We start from the raw sequence: 11,908 nt of genomic DNA, 5'->3' as shown, positions 1-11,908 counted from the left end.
ACATGTTAAATTTTCAATAAAAATATCTATTAAAAAATAGTTTAATGTATATCTCGAGAGCATGTAACTGGCTGAATTGTAAAGGAGGAGAAAGTGAGGACTGCAGATGCTGGAGATCAGGGTGGAAAAGCACAGCAGAGCAGGCAGCATCTGAGGAGCAGGAGAGTTGACGTATCGAGCATAAGCTCTTCATTAGCTCTTCCTAATGAAGAGCTTATGCTGGACCCATCGACCCTCCTGCTCCTCAGAAGCTGCCTGACTGGCTGTGCTTTTCCAGCACCACACTTTTTGAGTTGTAAAGCTGCAGATTAATGATTGTCCTACAGAACAGCCAACACTCAGAGTGTATTACAGGCTGGAGTACAAGTGAAAGATTCAGCTGTCAGGACTAGTCTCACTGAAGATACTGTCAACTTTAAAAACGAAGCTCATGTCATTTCATCATTAAAAGGAAACAACTGACTTGAAATAATCTCACTACTGGTAAACTGCAATGTAAGGTCATTGGAAAATGAAAAAGAAGGGAAATGAGAGAGAAAGATGCTAACACAGCAAACTACTGTAAGTTGGAGCACACACCCTGAAAGGAAGCAAGTAACTTTGAAAATGGAATCGCATTGTAGAATTATAGAATGATACCGTACAGAAGAAGCCTTTCAGCCCATCGAGACTACACGGACAAAACTTACTCTAGGTTTACACTAATCCCACTTACCAGAACTTGGCCCAAAGTTTTGAATGTTAGGACATTTCGAGTGCTTATCCATGTACTTTTTAAAGGTTGTGAGGTTTCCCACCTCAACTTCCATTTCAGGCAGTTCATTCCAGACCCCTCTCATCCCGTAAGGGAAAACATTTTCCTCAAATCCCCTCTAAACCTCCCGCCTTTCACTTTTAAAATTATATCTCGGTGTTTCTTTTATTGCAGACGGTCATATTGCAGGTGCTGGCACTTATGCAATACCAATGTTAAATGTCACTTTCGGCTGAAACCTGGATGTTGTTTAGGTCTGGTTGCGTTTTGACATTGACATCTTCACGATCTGAAGACCTGCCCTTCATGCTGAATATTGTTCAACTTTTAACAAAAATCCCCACTTCTGACCTTGTGATGGTCAATGCTGAAGCAGTGATGTCCAGTGGCTGAACTGATTGAACTCCAACAATTACAGCGATATTCACTTGCGCCAGTATGACTCCACCTAGTGGAGATCATTTCCTCTGACACTCATTGACTCTTGTTTTGCTAGGTCCCTTTGATGCTACACTCAGTCAAATGTTGCTTTGATATCAAGGGTGGTCACCCTTCTCTTCTTGAATTCAGGCATTGTCCATGTTTGAACCAAGTAATAAGGTGACAAACTAAGTGGGTGGCACAACCCACACTAGACATTAGTGAGCAGGTTACACCCCTGTTGTGCAAGTGCTGTCTAATAGAACTGTCAATGACTTCTTCCATTTCTGATGATTAAAAAGTAGACAGAGGGAGCGAATATTTTCTGGTTTTTATGTGTAGAATGTACATAAGCAACTGTCCATGTTGCTGATTAGATGTCAGTGTTGTAATACAGGAACAGCTTGGCTAGAGGCATGGCCAGGAGCATGAGTCTTCAGTACCTTCAGACATTCAGTACCTGAATGTTGTCAGGCCCAGAGCCTTTGCAGTCTCTAGTACCTTCAGACATTTTGTGATATTGCATAGAGTGAACCAAATCGCTTTAAGTCTACTATTTGTGATCCTGGGGATTTCAGGAGGATGCTGAGATGGATCAACCACTCATCACTTCTGGTTGAATATACATCCAAATGCTTCAGCCTTGTATTTTGCACTGATTGGCTGGATTCCTTCAGATTTGAAGATGCAGCTATTTGTGGAGCCTCCTTCTCCAGTGGGGCTAGGATGGGTGCGGATGGCAGAATTTTCTTTCTAAAGGGCAATGGGAGGTAATGCCTTGTGGACTTATCGCTTGGTCATTAATCCAGAAACTCAGTTAATGTTTAGAGGACTTGGGTTCAAATCCCGCCAGAGCAGATGGAGGAATTTGAATTGAATTTTAAAAATCTGGAATTAAGGGTTGAATGATGACCATGAAACCATTGTCATAAAAATCCATCTGGTTCACTACTGTCCTTTAGGGATGACAATCTGCCATCCTTACCTGATCTGGCCTACACGTGGCTCTAGACCCACAACAATGTGGTTGACTCTTAGTGTGGGTTGTGCCACCCACTTAGTTTGTCGCCTCATTACTTGGTTCAAACATGGACAATGCCTGAATTCAAGAAGAGAAGGGTGACCACCCTTGATATCAAAGCAACATTTGACTGAGTGGAGCATCAAAGGGCAATTAGGGAGGGGCAGTAAATGCTAGCCTAGCCAGAGACATCCACATCCAGTGAATGAATGAATAGTGAACCAGATTGGGGGTTACAACAGACAACAATGGTTTCATCATCATCATTACACCGGCTTTTTTTTAATTGCAGATTTTCATTTCCAGTATTGAATTCATCTATATATCTGCTGTGTTAGGATTCAAACTCACAATCCCAGAGCATTACATTGGATCTCCAGCCCTCTGATAATGTGGCACGGTGGCTCAGTAGTTAGCACTGCTGCCTCACAGCACCAAGGTCCCAGGTTTAATTCCAGCCTTGGGCAACTGTCTGTGTGGAGTTTGCACGTTCTCCCCGTGTCTGCGTGGATTTCCCCCGGGTGCTCCATTTTCCTCCCACAGTCCAAAGATGTGCAGGTCAGGTGAACTGGCCATGCTAAATTGCCCATAGTGTTAGGTGCATTAGTCAGAGGGAAATGGGTCTGGGAGGGTTCCTCTTCGGAGGGTCGGTGTGGACTTGTTGGGTTGGAGGACCTGTTTCCACACTGTAGGGAACCTAATCTATATATAAACAGGGGATAGTTAACATGGGATTTGTCTCCATTTTCCAGTGAATTGGTTGTATGGAGGTGTTTGGGCTTTGGCTTTGTCACCCCCTTCCCCTGTACGTTGCCATTTATTGTAAACTGCGGTTTATTGTTGACTGTTGACTGTATTTTATAAATAAAAACCATATAAACAGGGGATTTAGAATTTCCTCAGTTCAGGGGACTGACTATGTGCAATCAGTCACAGCCAATGTACTGTACAGAAATAAATAAAGGGAAACCTGGTGACAGGATACCAGCCTCTGTGCAGTTATTTCAGTTTTCTTTGCCTTTTATTCATTCTAGAGTCTTAATGAACTATGATATATTTACTATGGCTGTACTGTGCCAAAATTAAAACCCATTGCATATAGTTTCTTTTATATAATTTACAATTATCACTATCTCATCACTTCTCCTTGAATTCTTTCAACGTGTTTCTGTCTCTTTTCAACATTGGTGAAGTCCTGTACCAGGGTCCATGGCCCCTTTGCTCAATGATTATGCAGCATACCTTAACTTTGCGGCTGGATGTGGAACTGGTTGATTTAGCTATATTTTATTAAAGCTGTCACTCCTGCCATGTACACTTCTAATGGCAGACTTCCCCTGGCAAGTTTAAGACTAATAATCAGCATTTAGGTATCAGGAAGATCTTGCCTTTAAATGGTTCATTTCTCAAAGTGCTTTTCAGCCAATAAAGTACTTTTTGATGTGGTCAGCCACATTGTCAGGACTTTGGCATCAATTGTGTGCACAGGAAACTCCTACAAACACCAATGTGATGATTGACATATTGGCCAGGGCATAAAGGATATCTCCTCTGCTCTTCACACAGTATCATATAGAAGATTCAGCACAGAACAGGCCATTCAGCCCAACTAATCCATGCCAGTGTTTATGCTTCACTTGCACTTTCTCTAAGTTCACAATTGAACCCCTTCCCCCTCTCTAAATTTAGATCAGATTCCCTACAGTGTGGAAACAAGCCCTTTGGCCCAACAAGTCCACACCGACCCTCCAAAGAGTAACCCACCCAGTCCCATTTTCCCTCTTGAACCACTGCAGACCATTTGGTGTAGACACACCCAGAAGGCTGTTAGGAAGGGACATCCAGGATTTTGACCCAGCAATAGGGAAGGAATGGCAATATGGATAATTTAGAATGGCCAATTCACCTGCACATCTTTCTGACTGTGAGAGGAAACCGGAGCATCGGTAGGAAACTCATGCAGCCACTGGGAGAATGTACAAACTCCACACAGACAGTTGCCCGAGACAGGAATTGAACCTGGGTCCCTGGTGCTGTGAGGCAACAGTGCTAACAACTGAGCCACTGTATCTTTTCTCACAGGATGCGGGTGTGATTAGCTAGGCCAGTGTTTGTTGACTATTTTTAGTTTAAAATCTGATTGAAGATTTGTAGCTCGGGTGTCCGTTGTTGTGGTTCTGCTCGCCGAGCTGGAAGTTTTTGCTGCAAACGTTTCGTTCCCTGGCTAGGGAACATCATCAGTGCTGTTGGAGCCTCGTGTGAAGCGCTGCTTTGATGTTTCTTCCTGTATTTATATTGGTTTGTTCTTGCCGCTTCCGGGTGTCAGTTTCAGCTGCAGTGATTTGTATGTGGGGTCCAGGTCGATGTGTCTGTTGATGGATGTTCTTGCCGTTTCCGGGTGTCAGTTTCAGCTGTAGTGGTTTGTATATGGTGTCCAGGTCAATGTGTCTGCTGATGGAGTTTGGGGATGAATGCCATGCTTCTAGGAATTCTCTGGCTGTTCTCTGTCTGGCTTGTCCTATGATAGTGGTGTTTTCCCAGTCAAATTCATGTTGCTGGTTGTCTGAGTGTATGGCTACTAGAGATAGCTGGTCGTGTCGTTTTGTGGCTAGCTGATGTTCATGGATGCGGATTGTTAGCTGTCTTCCTGTTTGTCCTATATAGTGTTTTGTGCAATCCTTGCATGGTATGGACCATGCAAGGACTGCACAAAACACTATATAGGACAAACAGGAAGACAGCTAACAATCCGCATCCATGAACATCAGCTAGCCACAAAACGACACGACCAGCTATCTCTAGTAGCCATACACTCAGACAACCAGCAACATGAATTTGACTGGGAAAACACCACTATCATAGGACAAGCCAGACAGAGAACAGCCAGAGAATTCCTAGAAGCATGGCATTCATCCCCAAACTCCATCAACAGACACATTGACCTGGACACCATATACAAACCACTACAGCTGAAACTGACACCCGGAAACGGCAAGAACATCCATCAACAGACACATCGACCTGGACCCCACATACAAATCACTGCAGCTGAAACTGACACCCGGAAGCGGCAAGAACAAACCAATATAAATACCGGAAGAAACATCAAAGCAGCGCTTCACACGAGGCTCCAACAGCACTGATGATGTTCCCTAGCCAGGGAACGAAACGTTTGCAGCAAAAACTTCCAGCTCGGCGAGCAGAACCACAACAACTATTTTTAGTGCCTTTGAGAAGGGGGTGGTGAGCTGTGTTCTTGAACCATTATAATCTATGAGGTGTAGGTAGGCCCACAATGTTTTTAAGGTGCAGGCTCCAGGAGGCTGTTAGGAAGGGACATCCAGGATTTTGACCCAGCAATAGGGAAGGAATGGCAATACATTTCCAAGTCAGGATGGTGAGGGGGTCTGGCAAGTGGTGGTGTTCACTTACATGGAGAAAGTGAAGTCACATGGTGTGCAGGGTGTCCTAGCTAGGTGGATAAAGAACTGGTTGAGCAACAGGAGACAGAGAGTAGTAGTTGAAGGGAGTTTCTCGAAATGGAGAAAGGTGACCAGTGGTGTTCCACAGGGGTCAATATTGGGGCCACTGTTTGTAATATACATAAATGATCTAGAAGAGGGCACTGTTGGTATGATCAGCAAGTTTACAGATGACACAAAGATTGGTGGAGTGGCAGAAAGCATAAAGGACTGTCAGAGAATACAGGAGGATATACATAGACTGGAGAGTTGGTTGGAAAAGTGGCAGATGGCTTTCAATCCAGACAAATGTGAGGTGATGCATTTAGGCAAGTCTAATTCTAGAACGAATTATACAATGAATGGAAGATCCTTGGGAAATATTGATGGGCAGAGAGATCTAGGAGTACAGGTTCATTGTACCCTGAAGGTTGCTGCACAGGTGGATATAGTGGTCAAGAAGGCATATAGTATGCTTGCCTTCATCGAATGAGGTATTGAGTATAAGAGCTGGCAAGTCATGTTAGAATTGTACAAGACATTGGTTCGGCCGCATTTAGAATACTGTGTACAGTTCTGGTCGCCACATTACCAAAAGGATGTGGATGCTTTGGAGAGGGTGCAGAGAAGGTTTGCAAGGAAGTTGCCTGGTATGGAAGGTGCTCGTTATGAAGAAAGGTTGAGTAGGTTAGGTTTATTTTCATTAGAAAAAAGGAGTTTGAGTGGGGACCTGATTGAGGTTTACAAAATCATGAAGGGTATAGACAGGGTTGATAGAGACAAGCTTTTTCCAAGGGTGAAAGATTCCATAACGAGAGGTCATGCTTTCAAAGTGAGAGGTGGAATGTTTAAGGGGGATACACACGGCAGGTACTTCACACAGAGGGTGGTGGGCATTTGGAACACGTTGCCAGCAGAGATGGTCGAAGCAGGCACGGTAGATTCATTTAAGATGCGTCTGGACAGATGCATGAGTAGGTGGGGAGCAGAGGGATACAGATGCTTAGGAATTAACTGACAGGTTTAGACAGTACATTTGGATCGGCTCAGCTTAGAGGGCCGAAGGGCTGTAAATTTTCTTTGTTCTTTGTTCTATATCTGCTGCCCTTCATTCTGGATTGTAGTGGTCATGGGATTTGGACGGTTTAAGTTTCTGAGGGGTTGCTACCAGGAAGGGAGAGAAGAGGAGATATCAAACCAAACATTGATAATGCACAACAAGGAATGCTTATTTACCTCAGTCATGAGATCAGTGAGAATATTTACAAGCAGAAGATGAGATGATGCAGCAGCCTCAGTGATATTAACCTCAGCAGACAACCATAAGGAAGAGTACTGTTCCCAACCAACTTCGGACTCTGTTTTGTGAGGTTACATGAATGAGTGGCTGCTGGGACCTTTAAAGCTGGAGACAGATAAACATTTAATATTAGTATTGTTTCTTATTCCTTCAAACTATTACTTTTTAACAACCATAGATCATTTTTAAACTGTTGTCATCTTGCCCTCTTCTGTTCAACAGCTGATGTTTACAGATTTTAAATATCTTACTTAAGAAGATCATTTTCATGTGTAAATCAAGAAAGAGTGAAAGACTATTCGACCAAAATATCTTGGGTTTCCAACGTAGGACATTAAACGGTGACCCTTGCTCATCGACAACAGGGTGTAGTGCTGCCCTCACATCCCCATCTAGCCCTCAAACCCCTCAGTGTGATCAATGTATTAATCACAGGGAATGGACGAAGGTTTGCTGTGGTTGGGGGTGAGATGCCGTGAAACTCATATTCAGAGGTAACGTATATTCTGGGAATTATGGTAATCAAAACACCACAACATGTCGCTTAGATAGTGGTGAGAAAGGCCTTTCCTATCAGGTCCTTCCTATACACCTGGAGTCTTAGCCTCTCTGCAAATTGACCTCAAGGTGGATGCAATGGTCCACCTCCTTCTAGTTCATGCCTTTGCAAGAAAGAAGGTCCAGAAAGACACCCAGTGGGCTTTGTGGAGGCTCATCCTGAGCAGTACCATTCCACAACCTGTTCCCAGACATTTACATCAAGACAAATATCAATTTTATTTGATTATCTTACGGGATATGGTCTTTCTTGGCCAGGCCAGCATTTATTGCTCATCCCTACTGACCCTTGAGAATGTGACACTTAGCTGCCATTTTGAAACACTGTAGAGTTTTTCTTGTAGGTAAACCCACAGTCCAGTTAAGGAGGGAATACCAGGATTTTGCCCCAGCAATATTGAAGGAATGGTCTTCTTCTTCCAAGTCAGGTTGGTGAGTGACTTGGAGGGGAACCAGCAGGGGGCAGTGTTCCCTGGTATCTGTTGCCCCCCTTCTGAATGACAATAGTCATGGGTTTGGAATATTTCTGCAGTGCATCTTGTAGGTGATTTGGAGATGCCAATGTTGGACTAGGGTGTACAAAGTTAAAAATCACACAACACCAGGTTAAAGTCCAACAGGTTTATTTGGAAGCTTCCAAATAAACCTGTTGGACTATAACCTGGTGTTGTGAGACTTTTGATCTTGTAGATGATACACACTGCTGCTACTGAGTACTGGTGGTGGAGCGAGTGGGTATTTGTGATGTGGTGCCAATCAAGTGGGCCACTTTGTCCTGAATAGTGGCAAGTTTCCTGTTATGCTCCTGACATGTGCCTGGTAGGCTTTGTGGAGTCAGGAAGTAAGTCACTTGCTGCAGAAGTTGTAGAGTCATACATCATGGAAACAGGCCCTTTGGCCCAACTCGTCCATGCCGACCAGATTTCCGAATCTGAACTAATCCCATTTGCCTGAACTTGACCCATAATGCCCTAAACCTTTCCTATCCATGTACCTGCCCAAATGTCTTTTAAATGTTGTCACTGTACCTGCATCTACCACTTCCTCCAGCAGCTCATTCCATGCACACACTACCCTATGTTGAAAAGGTTGCCACTCAGGTCCTTTTCAAATCTTTGCCCTCTCACCTTAAACCTATGCCCTCTGGTTTTGGACTCCCCCACACTGGGGAAAAGACCTTGACTATTCACCTTATATATGCCTCTCATGATTGTATAAAACTCTATAAGGTCACTCCTTTGGCTTAAATAACATTATCTAGATATCTGATATAAATTTGTACTCACATCACACACTGCTTCCTGGCTTAATGTTGAAAGGGTGTACTTAAGGCTGGGCTGCCTTACCTAGACTGCCTTGGGTAATGATGGACAACATTGGGAGGGTGTGTCATGTCTGGATTGAACACTGTCTATTTCAGCTATCAAGGTGGATTGGCAATTGGAATGCCTTCTCAGCAGCTGGTGCAGATGAATACCATTTGCCCAAAGTTGACTACGATTTTTTTTCCTTCCAATGGGCAGTCTTGTCCACCATTCATTAATCCTCACCGTCTCCTTACCCTTCCTGGCTGTATCTCTCCAGGCATTTATAGCCAGCAGCAAAGACTTTCTTGGTCAACTAGAGGTCTTGCTTGTATATGCCCTTATATCGAAGACCCAGGCAATCTGTTAGTCAATTGCAAACTCTTTGGAGGGTAGGTCTTTCAATAGAGGTCATCATCCATTGGGCTCACATCACCCAGCCAATGGAGACAATTTAGAGTGTAGGTTTGCTCGCTGAGCTGTAGGTTTGATATCCAGACGTTTCATTACCTGGCTCGGTAACATCATCAGTGGCCACCTCCAAGTGAAGCGAAGCTGTTGTCTCCTGCTTTCTATTTATATGTTTGTCCTGGATGGGGTCCCTGGGGTTTGTGGTGATGTCATTTCTTGTTCGTTTCTGAGGGGTTGATAGATGGTATATAGATCTATGTGTTTGTTTCTGGCGTTGTGGTTGGAGTGCCAGGCCTCGAGGAATTCTCTGGCATGTCTTTGCTTAGCGTGTCCCAGGATAGATGTGTTGTCCCAGTCGAATTGGTGGGTTTTTTTCATCCGTGTGTAGGGCCAAAAGCGACCCTCTCTCCCTCATAGCCCCACACATGGATGACAAAAAAACACCAATTTGACTGGAACAACACATCTATACTGAGACAGCCTAAGCAAAGACATGCCAGAGATTTCCTAGAGGTCTGGCACTCCAATCACAACGCCATAAACAAACACATAGATCTATATACCATCTATCAACCCTTCAGAAACGAACAGGAAATGACATCACCACAAACCCCAGGAACCCCATCCAGTACAAACATATAAATAGAAAGCAGGAGACAACAGCTTCGCTTCACTTGGAGGTGGCCACTGATGATGTTACCGAGCCAGGTAATGAAACGTCTGGATATCAAACCTACAGCTCAGCGAGCAAATATACACCCTAAACCTCAACATGAGCTACAAACCTGCACGAACCTTGCAATGGAGATGATGTTGATACAAGAGGCCAAACATGCTGGGTGTGCATGTGTGTGTGTGCCTACACACTGGTCTACACCATATTAAGCACACTGTCCTGTCAGGAGATAACCAATGTTCATACAGTCATAGAGTCATACAGCACAGAAACAGACTCTTTGATCCAACCAGTCCATGCTGAACATAATCCAAACTAAACTAGACCCACCTGCCTGCTCCTGGACCATATTCCTCCAAACCTTTCCTATTTATGTACTTATCCAAATGTCCTTTAAATGTTATAATTCTGAGAACTTCACTTTGATTTAGCATACAGGACTGGTTAAGGTAAAGTCACCACAGTCCCAGAGGGCTGCTCTTTCACTAGGTGCAGGAATTGAATCCACACTGTTGGTATCACTTCACATTTCAAACAAGCTGTCTAGCCAACTGAGCTACCCCTGATTTTGTCATATCCTAATACAGGGCATCTGCATTCAAGGTATTGTCTTGCATCAGATAAATAAATTTACTCTTATAAACTTTAGCTCCAGCACCTCATTGCAACAAAAGAAAATCAAAGAATTGCAGATGGTGGAAATCTGACTTGTCATCTGAATGTATGGTTTCAGGCCACGTTGGCCTATTGGAGACAGGTAGACTGTCTGTTCCCATGTCGAGATTAGAGTGATGCTGGAAAAGCACAGCAGGTCAGGCAGCATCCGAAGAACAGGAAAATCAATGTTTCAGACAGGAGCCCTTCATCCTGCCCTTCACCAATCCTGATGAAGGGCTTTTGCCCGAAACATTGATTTTTCTGCTCCTCAGATGCTGCCTGACCTGCTGTGCTTTTCCTGCACCATTCTAATCTTGACTCTGATCTCCAGCTTCTGCAGTCTTCACATTTGCCTGTCTGTTCCAATGATTCACGAGACTATTAATGATGCCCAGTGGTACTTTTCAAAGCACAGCAGGAATATCTCCTGATGCACTGGCCAATTCTGATTTTAAAAAGCACAGGTAAACCACTTACTCATCTCACCTGCAGAGGACGTTAAAATTGCACAAAATGAATATTGCATGCCATTCTGGTCTCCTTCCTATCAGGAGGATGTTGTGAAACTTGAAAGGGTTTAAAAAAGATTTACAAGGACGTTGCCAGGATTGGAGGATTTGACCCATAGCGAGAGGTTGAATAGGCTAGGGCTGTTTTCCCTGGAGCGTTGGAGGCTGAGGGGTGACCATATAGAGGTTTATAAAATCATGAGGGGCACGGACAGGATCAATAGACAAAGTCTTTTCCCTGGGGTGGGAGAGTCCAGAAACTAGAGGGCATACTTAGGGTGAGAGGGGAAAGACATAAGAGACCTAAGAGACAACTTTTTCACGCAGAGGTGTATGGTATGAGCGGCCAGGGGAAGTGGTGGAGGCTAGTACAATTGCAACATTTAAAAGGCATCTGGATGGGTATATGAATAGGAACGGTTTGGAGAGATATGGGCTGGGTGCTGGCAGGTGGGACTAGATTGGGTTGGGATATTGGTTGGCATGGCCGGGTTGGACAGAAGGTTTGTTTCCATGCTGTACATCTCTATGACTCTATGCTGTATTTGATTATGTAACAGTTGAGCCTGGATTCAGAACTGGCCCCTCTGAGGTGAGGAGTGATTCAGAGTGCCCCAACCTATTTCTGGCCCCTTTGAGGTGAGGAGTGTCTCAGAGTGCCCCAACCTATTTCTTTGTTTCTCCAATGTAAAACTAACCTCAGAATTCCTCACTGTGTCAAAATAGTTGCTGTCCTTCATTTGTATGCTCTGAAGGTTTGCCCACGGATCCACGATTTGCCAAAATATATTTAGCTCTTTGTTCTTGGAAAATACTGGACAACAAATCCCTTCATTG

Source organism: Hemiscyllium ocellatum, chromosome 33 (assembly GCF_020745735.1).
Source record: "Hemiscyllium ocellatum isolate sHemOce1 chromosome 33, sHemOce1.pat.X.cur, whole genome shotgun sequence".
NCBI classification, from domain to species: domain Eukaryota; kingdom Metazoa; phylum Chordata; class Chondrichthyes; order Orectolobiformes; family Hemiscylliidae; genus Hemiscyllium; species Hemiscyllium ocellatum.
This window is presented reverse-complemented; position numbering follows the sequence as displayed.